Here is a 12,899-nt window from a genome sequence, read left to right as displayed (position 1 = left end):
AAATTCAAAATATTCAAGGCTAAATTTGAAAATGAAATTGACAAAAAGATTAATTGTTTGAGATCTGACAGAGGAGGAGAATTTACTTCTGATGAGTTTAACAATTTTTGTGAGAAACATGGTATTAGAACACAATTGTCTGCCTTGAGAACACCTCAATAGAATGGTGTAGTGGAAGGATGAACCAAACAATTCAAGAGGCAGTCAGGACAATGTTCAAAGGAGGAGAAACCCCATAAGTCTATTGGAGAGAAGCAATACATACTATAGTCTACACTCTTAACATAATTCTATACCAGAAAAGACATGGAAAGACATCTTATGAATTGTGGCATAGTAGAACTCCGATAGTGAAATATTTCAAGTTATTTGGAAGAAAATGCTGCATTCGGAGAGATAAGGACAATCTTGGAAAATTTGACAGCAGAGTTGATGCAGACATTTTCCTAGGATACTTTATAAGGAGCAAGGTATACCGGTGTTACAACAAAAAGCTGAATAAGATTGTTGAAAGTGCAAATGTGAAGGTTGTTGAAGACACTTCTAAAGAATTTGACAAATTGGCGGGATATGAGTTTGATGAACTAATTGACAAAAAAGGGAAAGAAAAGATCAGAGAAGGAGAAGAAGAAAAGGAATATTAGGAAGATCCGACATCTACATCTAAGACACCAAGATATGTTCTGAGGAATCATTCTATGGATTGGATTATTGGAGATAAGAATAAAGGTATCATCACAAGAAGAAAAGAAGCTCAAGAACAAGTCCCATTATATCTACTTTTAGAGATTAACTGAAAAATTAGAAGAAGCTTGCAATGATTAGAATTGGATAAAGGCAATGAAAGAAGAGCTCGATCAGATTCAGAAGAATCAGACATGGGAATTAGTTAACAGAGCGACAGATAAGAATGTGATTGGAACAATGTGGGTATTCCATAACAATTTGGATGAAGATGGAAAGGTTGTGAGAAACAAAGAAAGGTTGGTTTGAAGGGTTATATTCAGATCGAAGGTATTGATTTTGAGGAGACATATGCTCTGGTTTTTTGGATAGAGACATTCATGATGTTTTGGCTTTTGTAGCTTTTAAGGATTTCAAAGTCTATTAGATGGATGTGAAGTCAACATTTTGGAATGGATAATTAAAAGAAGAATTTTACATTGAACAACCAAAAGGATTTAAGTTGAAATATGATCTAAACATTGTTTGCAGATTAAAAAAGACTCTGTGTGGATTGAAACAAGCCCTTAGATCTTGGTATGGAAGGCTAGATAAGTACTTGATTAATCAAGGATTTCAGAAATGTTCAGTTGACAACAATTTATATTTCAAAACTGACTCAAGTAAAATCTTAATTGTTGTAGTGTATATTGATGACATAATTTTTGGAGGAAATGAAGGTATGTGCAAAAAATTTGCTAATGAGATACAGAAGGAATTTGAGATGTCTATGATTGGTGAGTTGAATTTCTTTCTTGTTTTGCAAGTAAATCTAAATGATAAAAAAAAAATCAATTCTCAATCTAAATGCATTAAGGAATTGCTGAATTTTGGGCTAGAGAACTCTAAATTGGTGTGTGCACCTATGACCACTGGATTCAAATTGACAAAAGATGATAAATCCCCTAACGCAGGTGCACGTCAGTACAAATCAATGATTGGAGGATTTCTATATTTGATTGCTACCAGACCAGATATCATGCATGTAGTCTGTTTGGCGATTAGATTTCAGCAAGAACCAAAAGAATCACATGTTGTGGCAGTAAAAAGAATTTGCAGATATCTAAAAGGAAAAAAGGAGTTTGGCTTGTGGTACCCTATAAGTTCAGATTTCACCCTGACAAAATATACTAATGCATATTGGACCGAAAGTGTTGATGATAGGAAAAGTACATTTGGTGGAGCATTCTTTCTTGGCTCCCGATTAGTTGCTTGGTCAAGTAAGATGTAGGATTATGTCTCTTTATCTATAGTTGAAGCAAAATACATTGCAACATCTTCATGTTGCACATAGAATCTACGGATGAAGCAAGCTTTGAAGGATATTGGCGTAACATTCAATGAACCTATCTCTATAATGTGTGATAACACTAGTGCAATAAATATTTCTAAGAATCCGGTATAGAATTCTAAAACAAAGCATATATCCATTCAGTATTTGAGGGAAAAGGTGTTGGATAATGAAGTAAAGCTTGAGTATGTACCTACAAAAGAGCATATTGTTTATATCTTCACGAAGGCATTGTGTAAATATAATTTTGAGACTCAGATTGTTGAGTTATTGCAGAATTATGTAAAGATGTGTTTGTTGTTGATGGATATTGCCATCAATGACAAAGGGGGATATTATTGGAGATATGATGGTGATGATGAGTGATTGTCATTGATGTCAACATAATGGTTGTCATTGATGTCTTTGATGTTCTTGGTATTGGTGATCCAGAATATGTGTTCTCAGAATCTTTGGTGCTCCCGAAGATGTGTTGATAGATCAGATGTGTTGTAGGTGATCTAGATATTTTTGGTTATAGGATATGGTGTTGATCGATGGTATTCATGTGTATCTTAGTTTCATTATTATTTATGATGTTTTGGGCAATGTTATTTGGGTCTGGATTAAGTTCGGAAATCAAGGATGTGTAGCGACTTTTGGTGTAGTGTGTGAATCTTGTTTTGGGTCCATAATTTGTAATGATTGTAACGTGTTGATCTAACCGTTGATGTGTGTTGTGGTATGGTCTACTTCTCATTCCTTCTCACCACCAGAACATTTAGTGTTGACCTATTTTAGATCTTTATCTTGGACAACTTTGAAGATTATGCTTCACAGAAGACAATATATATATGAGGATGATCGGATTGTGTTAGACATAGAAAAGGTGTTGCATTATTTTAAAAATATGTGAGATTGGAAAGGAAATATATGACTATTGGTGATATGTGAGAGTGTGTTTGTGTTGAGGCACCAAAAGTAGTCTGGTTTTGCATACTGTGTTTCAGTGGTGGATTCTTTCTTTCTTCGACAATGAGCCTATTTCTGGGTAGTGAGCCCACTTGTAGTGAGCATTTTGGCAATGAGCCACCCTTTGTAAAAATCACCTTAACTGGTGTTTTATATTGAGAACTAACATTCTTTGTGGTTTTTCCCTTCTTGGGTTTTCCATGTCATATTTGTTTTTCATTGTGTGATCTGTTATATGCTTATGTTTTTTCATGTTATATATGTCTTAGTTAATCCTATTAGTTTGGATCTAGATGTGAAAAGAATAAAATAAATTATTTTAAAGGTATCAACTAATTCACCACCCCCCCCCTCAGTTGCCTAGATATTCAACAATGAAACCATGATATCTTACAAGATTTTTACAAGGTGGTTTATGGGGACGTTCTTGGAGAGAGCATTCATACAATGGTTTTTGAGGAAGTATTGATTGCAAAGGAATAATAGATTAAATAGGTCACCCACATTTACAATTTTTTGAAATTTTGGCCTAGTCTAGTTTATTTACATGACTAGTTATCATATCACTAGAAACCATTGGAAAAGGTTTATCAATTTGCTATTTTGTAAAGGGTTAGTTTCTAGGATAAGACCTTTTGGGGATTAAATTATTGTTTCCCAGTTTTTACCCTCTTATTGAACCCTTCTCCTTTTCTTCAATTTTGATGAAGGTTTTGAACACAACCCTTCAATTTTGGTCTTTGGAGTATTATTTTTCCATCAGATTGTTTTGGGAGGCTAATTTTCATCCCAAATATTGAGCAAAATTTGAGATATTCCATTTTTGTGAAGATTATTGTTGGATTTTTTATTCATTTTATAAAATTTCAAAAGAAATTTGATTAAAATTTGGAAAGAGGTACACCATTTTTTTAATTCATACATTTCAATACAACACAATGCGATAATTGTTTGGTATTACTACTCTTTGTGTATAAAACTAACTTAATGTACAAAATATGTTTACTATTTGTAATTTATAATTTTGTTGTAGTATTTCATGATTATGCCAAATAAAACTAAAAATGTAAATTTTGGGGATTCACTTGAGGCAATTTGCTAAGATGCTTTTTAGCTAAAGGAAAAATAAATTGACTAAAAGAAAATTCTACTATGACATGAAGGCAAAAAAAATGATTGAAAGGAAACTTGATGAAGGGTATTCGCCTTACAATCACAATCACACAACACAAATAGGGAAATTGATAAGAAAATACAAGAAATAAACACTTTCTTTCTATTGTCTCAATGAAATGAAATTACAACATTCATAAAATAACATGCTACAACCACATGGGCTTTCTCATTACAATGATCTACAAGCCAGAACCATAATCTACACTACTAGAATTGTCCTCTAAAAACCCCCCATTTTCCTTCTTTATCCAAAATGTTAACCACCCTAGAATATTTTAGAAAGCATAATTCCCATTTGGGTGCCATTAATCCAACCGTTTATTTTCCCAGTCAAGAAGATATTTTGGAATTTTGTGGATTTTGGTAGTACAACTTCTCAAGGTCATAACTTTTGATCTGACCTACAGATTTTTAGTTATCATATAACATTGAAAAGCTCTTGGAAAGGTGGTTGTCCACAATTGTTAAGGAGCATTTTGATTTTAAGCAATTTTTCAGGTCCATCCGGAGCCTCTAGGTGCCTTAAATTTGACACTGAATATTTTTATAAAAAATTTGAAAAATCAAAATATTAATATGTTACAAATGGCAAATGATAATGAAGTGATGGCTTCACCATTTTGGAGGTCTATTTAAGTTTTAATGTCCATACATGCATAAATCCCAACTTAGTAAAAATAGTAACCCTACCACTTTTAGCCCTTATTAAAAAAGAAAATGTTTTTGGTTGATGCAAGATTGCTCTTACACCTTGGATGCTCCTGCACCAAAACTCTAGAATGACATTCTTACATTGTTAAGAAAAATGCAGAACATGAACAATGCAAGCATACTAAGATTAGATAGGACTTACATACAACGACATGAAAAGACTTATGTAAAATTAATTTAAGAGATCAATACAAAGCTACAGTTCTTAACTTCAAGCTAGCTTGCAGTACATCGCTTTTAATTTAATAAAATAAATTTTGTCTCACTCAACTCACATAATACAACATTTCAATAATAATTTTAAAACAAGATATTCGCGATGAATAAACTTTATTTTTGAACCAACAATAATGAATACTTAGTAAACAACAATTTAACAAATAAACATGCAAATTATCATGTAGAAACTAATTGCACTTATATACTAGTTAAAAAAATCTAAAAAATAAATAATCTAGCAACAGGTGACTTCCAGTTAAAAATAATAGAATTTTAAAATTATGAAAAAGCTAAAAGTAACATGGACCATTATAAGTGGTTCCAACTAAACAAATAACAAAACTCAAAATATGCTCTTTCCCTTGACAAAGGTCGCGACTAAATATAGTGTCAGCTAAACATATACTTCATGATAGGTGACTTTGGATTATTTTGATGAAAAATATTATTATTATAATTATGGCTGAGACTTTGAAAGTAATCTAAAAACCCTTAGCCATGCCTCTTTACTATATAAACTTGTCTTGGGGGTTCTAAGATGAGGTGGATAAAAGAGGTGGAAAAGCTATGAGGAATGTGTGTTTAAATAGATTTGCTTGGTTTTGTACCACTAAAAAGTAAAACTAAAAAGTAAAAAGTATGATTATGTTAGTTTGAAAATTTCACAGTTTGGACACATTTTATTAGTATTTTGTCATCATTTAGGAGGAAAATTTAGTGGCAAATCTACTAAAAATGTGTATCTCATTTATGACCTTTCAATTTTTGGTGGAGATTACTTAGCTTACTATTGCTTTTTAACCATTCTTACAAAATTTTGAGTGTTTTATGACTTCAAATTTCTTAAAGGTTGTTAGCACAGTATATTTAAATGTTTGGCTAAGAGATTTGGTAGAATCTACTAGTGGCAATGTTACCTAGAAAGTGTGCCAAAATCTTGTCTTAAACTTCGTTTACACGAATGACATGCTTCATAAGGTTTCTACCTTGACAAATTTTCTAGTTGTGCACAATTTTTTATTTTTGTTGATCATGATTTTTGTTTATTTTTGGTTTGTGTTGTACACATTTTTTTAAAAATTTGAATGAACTTGCTACAATTGTAGTTCATACCAAATTGATCTAAAAAATGATAGACTAAATTGTTGATCATAATTTCTTATTTCAAATATGATCTATCAAGTTGCCATGTAATACAAATATGTATGGCCTTTGCATAAGATGTCTTTGTTTCTATTAGTTAAAACACTAACAAGCAAAAGAAGTATGCATCTTCCTATAGAACATTGATTCTTAAAACTTATTTCTTGATCATAGATTATTATAGTTGAAGTCATGTTGGCTTTGGTAGACATTGTCTATATTGAGAAGTGTGAGAAACAAAGGAATTTCTTGCTAGTGCAAACAATTATCACCCTAGCATCTTTCTACACTTTTGTTATCCTCATTGGGTGGTAAAGTGTTTCCTATGCATTGTCAAAAAGTTTGTTCAATTTCTTTTTATATAAATGTCCAATATCTACCCTTACCTTACTAATGTTCACTCAAACTAGTATATTCTAGTTGCTTTTCTATTTGAATTCAAAAAATTACATCATCTACACATTGATATTTCTTTCTAGTCATTTTTTTGTTGTAAATTATTCAACCTCATCAACTTGGATTTAACTGTCTCCATTTCTTCATGTTGGTCTTCAGATTGAGCAACCATGTGTTGTTGCATGTTAAGTAAGCCCTAGAGAAAATGAAACTCATTATTTTCCTATTTTCTTTGTTGAATCATATTTGTAGGATTGGCACCTCAAAGAGTTGGGATAGACTCCATATCAAATTCATATATATTATATTTTTTATTTTACATGGGATTCCATTGACATTTTTCTTTCTCATTGACTAGTCATTATTCTCTACATTAGTGCATATTCTAAAAACTTCCATTTGTTATCCTTGTAAGATCACAAATTGGAGACCAAAACATAGATGAATAAGACGATTTTGAAATATGATTATAGATTGATTAAAACAGAATGGCTATCAATTTTCTATTTTAAAATCAATTTGTTGATTTCTACCTTATCTTGTCCAAGCATGCTTTCCCTATGAACTTGTCATAATTGTGACCTTTTTCTTGTGGCATTTATCACTCAAATTGTATGTCTCATCTATCTTAAACTTATTTCCATGCTTTGGGCAAAATTTAGACTTATCTTTGATTTTCCTTATGTTGTTGTATTACTAGAATGAAGTGTTAGATGAGTCAAAAACCGATTTTCCTACCTTTCCTATGGATTGAAATCTTCCATATTCTCTTATTTTTCAACCTGAGCCTCAAAAAAAATAGACTGTCTTTTCTAACATGGTATAACCTTGATCAATAGATTGTCTTTTTCTAACATGGTATAACCTTGATCAAGAGATTGTCTTTTGCTAACATGTATAACCTTTAATCAATTCATAAAAATGTTATCTTGAAAAACTAAACTAAGACAAACATTTTAAAAATTAATAAGGGAAGAATTCAATTAATATTGAGAAACAGATCAAAAAGAAGTGATTATAGACAAAAAAAAATTGTAGGGGTGCTAGGTAGGGTAGAAATAAATTCCTCTTCTGATACTTCTAACTCGTTAATGGCTTCATCTTTTAAGGTCCCTCAACCTCCACAATAGGTGGGGAGATTATTATTTCTTTTAATTCTTTTATGAAGGTTGGTTCTTCTCCTACTACTAATAGATTTTCACTCACTATTCATGGCCAAGATATGTATTGTTATTGTTCTTCTATCAAGAATTCCCCCTTTCTATGCTCCATGGACTCCCTTTGAGAAAATTTGTTTATTGGATTATAGTGGAAAGAAAGAGGGAAACTCTTTTAGCTAAAAAAAATGGTAATGGTGGAGAAATGGGGAGGAAAACTAATGGAAGAAGGATGATCCAATTTTTCAAGTAAAGAAATGTTAGCAAGTTGTATAGGGTTTTTAAACTAATGGTTTAATTTTGTTGATAAATTCATGATGGATAATCATTATTGAGGATTTTATGAACTTATGGTTACCAAATTAAGTGCTTTAACATTTCTTTTTCGTTTTTGAGACCCTTATCCAAGTTACCTTTAGCAAAAATATATAATAGTCTAGTAGACAAATACTTTTTATAATTTTGATATAGTTCTTTTGTTCTAAAATACAATGGTTTTTCTAAAAAAATTATTAAAACCCTAACCTACAATTTTTTAAAAACTTCACAATATAGAAACCTTGGGGTTCAACAAAAAAATCTATAATAAATTACTTCAAATCCCAAAGATTGTGGACGGTTAGAATCTAAGATTGTTTCCTTGGGAAATCAACTAGAAAATTCGACAAGCTAAACAAGAACCTTAAGTTTGACAAGAGTACCAAGATTTTGGATGTTATATTAAATGAACATAGGTCACCATTCAATAAATGAGGACTTGACTATAAAGAAATTCAAAAGGCAGATAAAGAAGAGTCCAAATAGTCTTGAAAGAAGACAAATGAAGGAAAGGCAAAGAGTTATGTCAATGATCTTAACAATCCCATCAAAGGAGAAAGTAGCAAAGCAAAAGAGAGTAATGTTCTATCAAACCCAAGCACATCTCAAAAGGATAAAAGATACATTAAAAAAATTGTTTCGACAAAGGCAAGCTCATATGTTGAGGTTCCAACATTCTTTCTATGATTATTGTTATTCATGTAATAATTTTGGTCATAGATCAAGGAATTGTAGCACACATGTGAGATATGATTATGGTTTGAAGAAGACTAGAAGACCTTATAGATTCTCAAGTAGGAACTATAATACACACCCCGCTTTAAGTAATTATAACTCATTTATTCCTAATGTCATATGCTACTTGAATGTAATAACTATGGACATATAGCATAATATCATAGAAATGGTCTTGTGGAACCTCCTAGACAAGAGATAAAGAACAATAGCATGGACAAATAGAACAAGGAAATTACAAAAGTATGGAGAAGGAAATGAGAGAAAAATAATGAGAAGGAACAATCCACACTTGTACAAAATACACTACATGTACAAATTTGAGGAGAAGCAACCCATGAAGAAAATATTGAAAAAGGTGATCAAGTTAATATTTTCAAAGATGAGAACAAGAGAAACTTGAAGAGAAGAATCTAATTGTGCAATAAATTGGCATCAATGGATATTGCTAGAAATTAGGATCTTAGAATACTAATCATTATAAAAAAGACATAAAATAAATGGATTAAGAATCATAAAACCATAAATTAACACATTACATAAGATATACATTGGGAAAACCCTTTCGAATAAAAAACCCCTTAAAGAGTCATTTTAGTAAAACACTTACAAATGTAGTGTATCATAAAATAGGCTTGAACCTAGGGAAACTCCTCTAATACTTCCACGTGGCCAATAATACATCTTGTGCATAGTGATACAACTCACTTCAAATCTCCAACATCACACACCTCTCAAATGAGAGATAACCTAGACTTAAACATAGGAGGAAGGGTGGCTTCACTAGTCACACATTTTCAATAACCCCCATCCATAAATAATTAATAATCTAATATTTATTAGATTATAGTTACTTCAAATGGGATGTGCTTATAAAGCATATAATATATAAGGTTTTATAACCTTATACTAGAATATTATATATAAATGTTATTAGGGTATCCCTAGTAACACTATGTTCTAACACTCCCCATTAATGTCAACAGGAGGCATTACATGTCAATTTCCATAAAAGAAAAAATGAGTACCCCAGTAACACAAGTCTTCTTTGATAGTGATAAACAAGGACACAAATATATGACAATATGAATATTATGCATTCTATACTACATGGAATTTATCTTGTCACAATTAATAATCCTAGTGGTTTAAAAATGATGCTATGAGGTCTTATTGAAAAAAAATTTCGAGTTAAAGTATCCTCAAATTAGCCTATCCCCAGGTTCATTAGATAGTGCCCATAGGTCTTAATATAATTATTTTACAAGTCAAAGATTTACAAGGAGAATAACTTACAATGTGCCCATATGACTTAATACAATGTGCCCATAGGACTTAATACAAGGTGCCTGTAGAAATTAAAACATTTGTCGATAGGACTTACAAAAATGTGCCCATGGGACTTAAAAAAATCTATTGGACTTATGATAATGTTCTCATAAGGCTTAAAACATCTTCCCATAGGACATACAATAAATGTGCAAACAAGACTTAAAAAAAAGTACTTACTAATTGTCTACTTACAAGCCTTAAGAACTTATTAATGCCTACCTACAAGCTTTAAGGACTTATTGATGCCTACCTACAAGCTTTAAGGACTTATTAATTCCTATATAGGTCTTATTTTATGCCTATTAACACTTACTTATGCCTACCCGTAGGATCTTTAAGAAACTACTAATGCTTATATATAGGTCTTCTTTTATGCCTATTAGGACTTACTTATGCCTACTTGTAGGATTTAAAACAAAAGTTTTAATAAGTGATCCCTAAGATTCCAATATATAGCATGTGCCCATGATCTTCAATGTGTTGTTATGATGACACTAGAGAGAACTTTTATGATGAAGTACTTTCACTTTAGTAAGGTTCACATGATCTTCAACGTGCTTTTCTCTCTTAGTAATGATATTATTTGAAAAGAGTAAAATAACTTCAAGAACAATGTAACTTTTAAATTTATCCAACTCGAATTATTCCATAAATCTTCAAGGGCATATTGATTCTTCAAGAGCTACTTTCATATTTCACCCTTTGATTCAACGACACATAGAAGATAGCCTTTTTTATTAAAGTATTGCATCATCCATGTACTAGCACTTGCACCATATGTTTTGAAGGCATAATCTCACTAAAGAAGCATCAATATAGTTGTAGCATCCTAAATTGTACTCCCTTACAATTTTGTCCTCGTTTGGGCCTTCACCTTGGTGTTCATGTCCCGAGGCTTGATTGGAGCCCTGATTCTAGTCACCCTATGCAAAATTGTCATGATTTTCATCTCGCACTTCATTTCCCCTAATTTTTTGGTGCTTGATTGGTCGGGAATAGGGTGATAGCACAAAATAATACCAAGCACTAAATTATAAACAAAAATACAATTATTAATACCATGTACAATATTTTCTAGGGGTTTCATGATAATGAAATAATCTATGCCATGTCTTCTTTTTCTTCAAATATGAATGCAAGACTACTAACATGTTTGCCTTACAAATAAATTGAATTAATTTGAAGAATGAAAGTGACTAATTTTAAAATACAATAATAAGATGTTTTTATTAGCTCATAGAAAAAGCCAACAATTTAGTGCACACTTTGTCTACATTCCTGTGGACATTGACACCTCCAAGAAGTTGCTTGGGTTTATTGTCTTTCTTGTTGGGGACAAAGTGTGGACTCGAGACACTCATCTACAAGGGTATCCTCATCTTCTATAGGAGATGGTTTTCTATTGGATACTTGACTTTGGATTTACCTAACTCTCACCACAAGAAATGTGAGGTGACTTGATCGGAAAATGCCTACCATGAGTATTTACTTCATTTACCCTCATTTTTTGGTGCCTGATTGGTTAGGACCGGGGCACTAGCACCCTAGTCCTCCCAATTAGGACTTTTTTTGAGGTTGCTTAATGGTCATAACATTTTTACAGGGACCTAGATCCCGTGTTGGCTCATATCAAAAAATTAAGTTGTTTTTCAACGGGCAGGTATAAGAGGAGGTCTAACCCTCTCATCTTGATAACACACACACATCAATTCAATTCAACATCAAGCAATCAAGCATTCAATTTCAAGTGAGCAAGCTGAAGAGGGGAAAATCCATCAAGGTGAGATTAGATGGTTAGTATGTAAATGAAGCATTCAAACACACAAAAAACATGAAAACATCAACAAACCACATAAAACACAAAACAACTATTTATACCTTGCAAATTTATACCTTCTCCTTCGGATTGAGCCTTTGATGAAGCCAAAGATGTGCCCCTCCTTGACTTGATTGGATTGTCTCCCTTATTGAATGTGGATGGCTCTCCAAGATTGTGCACAAGATGATTAGATGGAATGGATGAGGCATTTTTGCTAAGTGATGGATGAGTGGAAAATTGAGTAGAGTTTGGATTCTATGGATGATTTCTTAGACTCAGTTGGATAGCATAAACTTAGATAATTTGGAGATGTGAAATAAGGGGATAAAGTCCTCAATTTATAGGAGAAGAGGAGAATAAATGGAGGGCTAGGATTGATCCAAGATGAAGGGTCAGGATTCCATGTGAGCCCACACATGGCCCAAGAGGAGGTGACAAGATAAGTGTGGATACCAAGAGATATGCCTTAAATGCATTTATTGTCTCCACACTCTTCAAGGATCATTGGGAAGACTTCCCAATGTGCCTAGAGAAGAGAAAGGAATAAAATATTCCTTGAGAGATGGGGATGAAGAATTAAAAATTCTTCAAAAAGGATGATCATAGGGATTGGAGGATTAAGGAGGAATTAAAAATTCCTTGGAGGAGGAGATGTCTAGAGGAATGTGAAATTTTAAAAAAAATATCACATTCACCTAGGAAAAGGGCATTTAAGGAAGGTGGTTGGATGAAAGGGACAAGGAGTTGACTTTGTGGCTAATCATGATGATTAGCCACTAGAAACTCATTAGGAGAGGGATTAGAAGAATGATTAGGTGGGATTTGTAGGAGGATTTGACTAGGAGAGAGAATGAGTGGAGGGAATAAAAAAATAGAAGAATAATGATAAGTGAGATTAGGAGGTTTCTAGAAGAATTCATTAGGTTAA

The sequence above is a fragment of the Cryptomeria japonica genome, chromosome 8 (assembly GCF_030272615.1).
Source record: "Cryptomeria japonica chromosome 8, Sugi_1.0, whole genome shotgun sequence".
In the NCBI taxonomy this organism is placed as follows: Eukaryota; Viridiplantae; Streptophyta; class Pinopsida; order Cupressales; family Cupressaceae; genus Cryptomeria; species Cryptomeria japonica.
The sequence above is the reverse complement of the archived record's forward strand: the minus strand, read 5'-3'. Positions refer to the sequence as shown.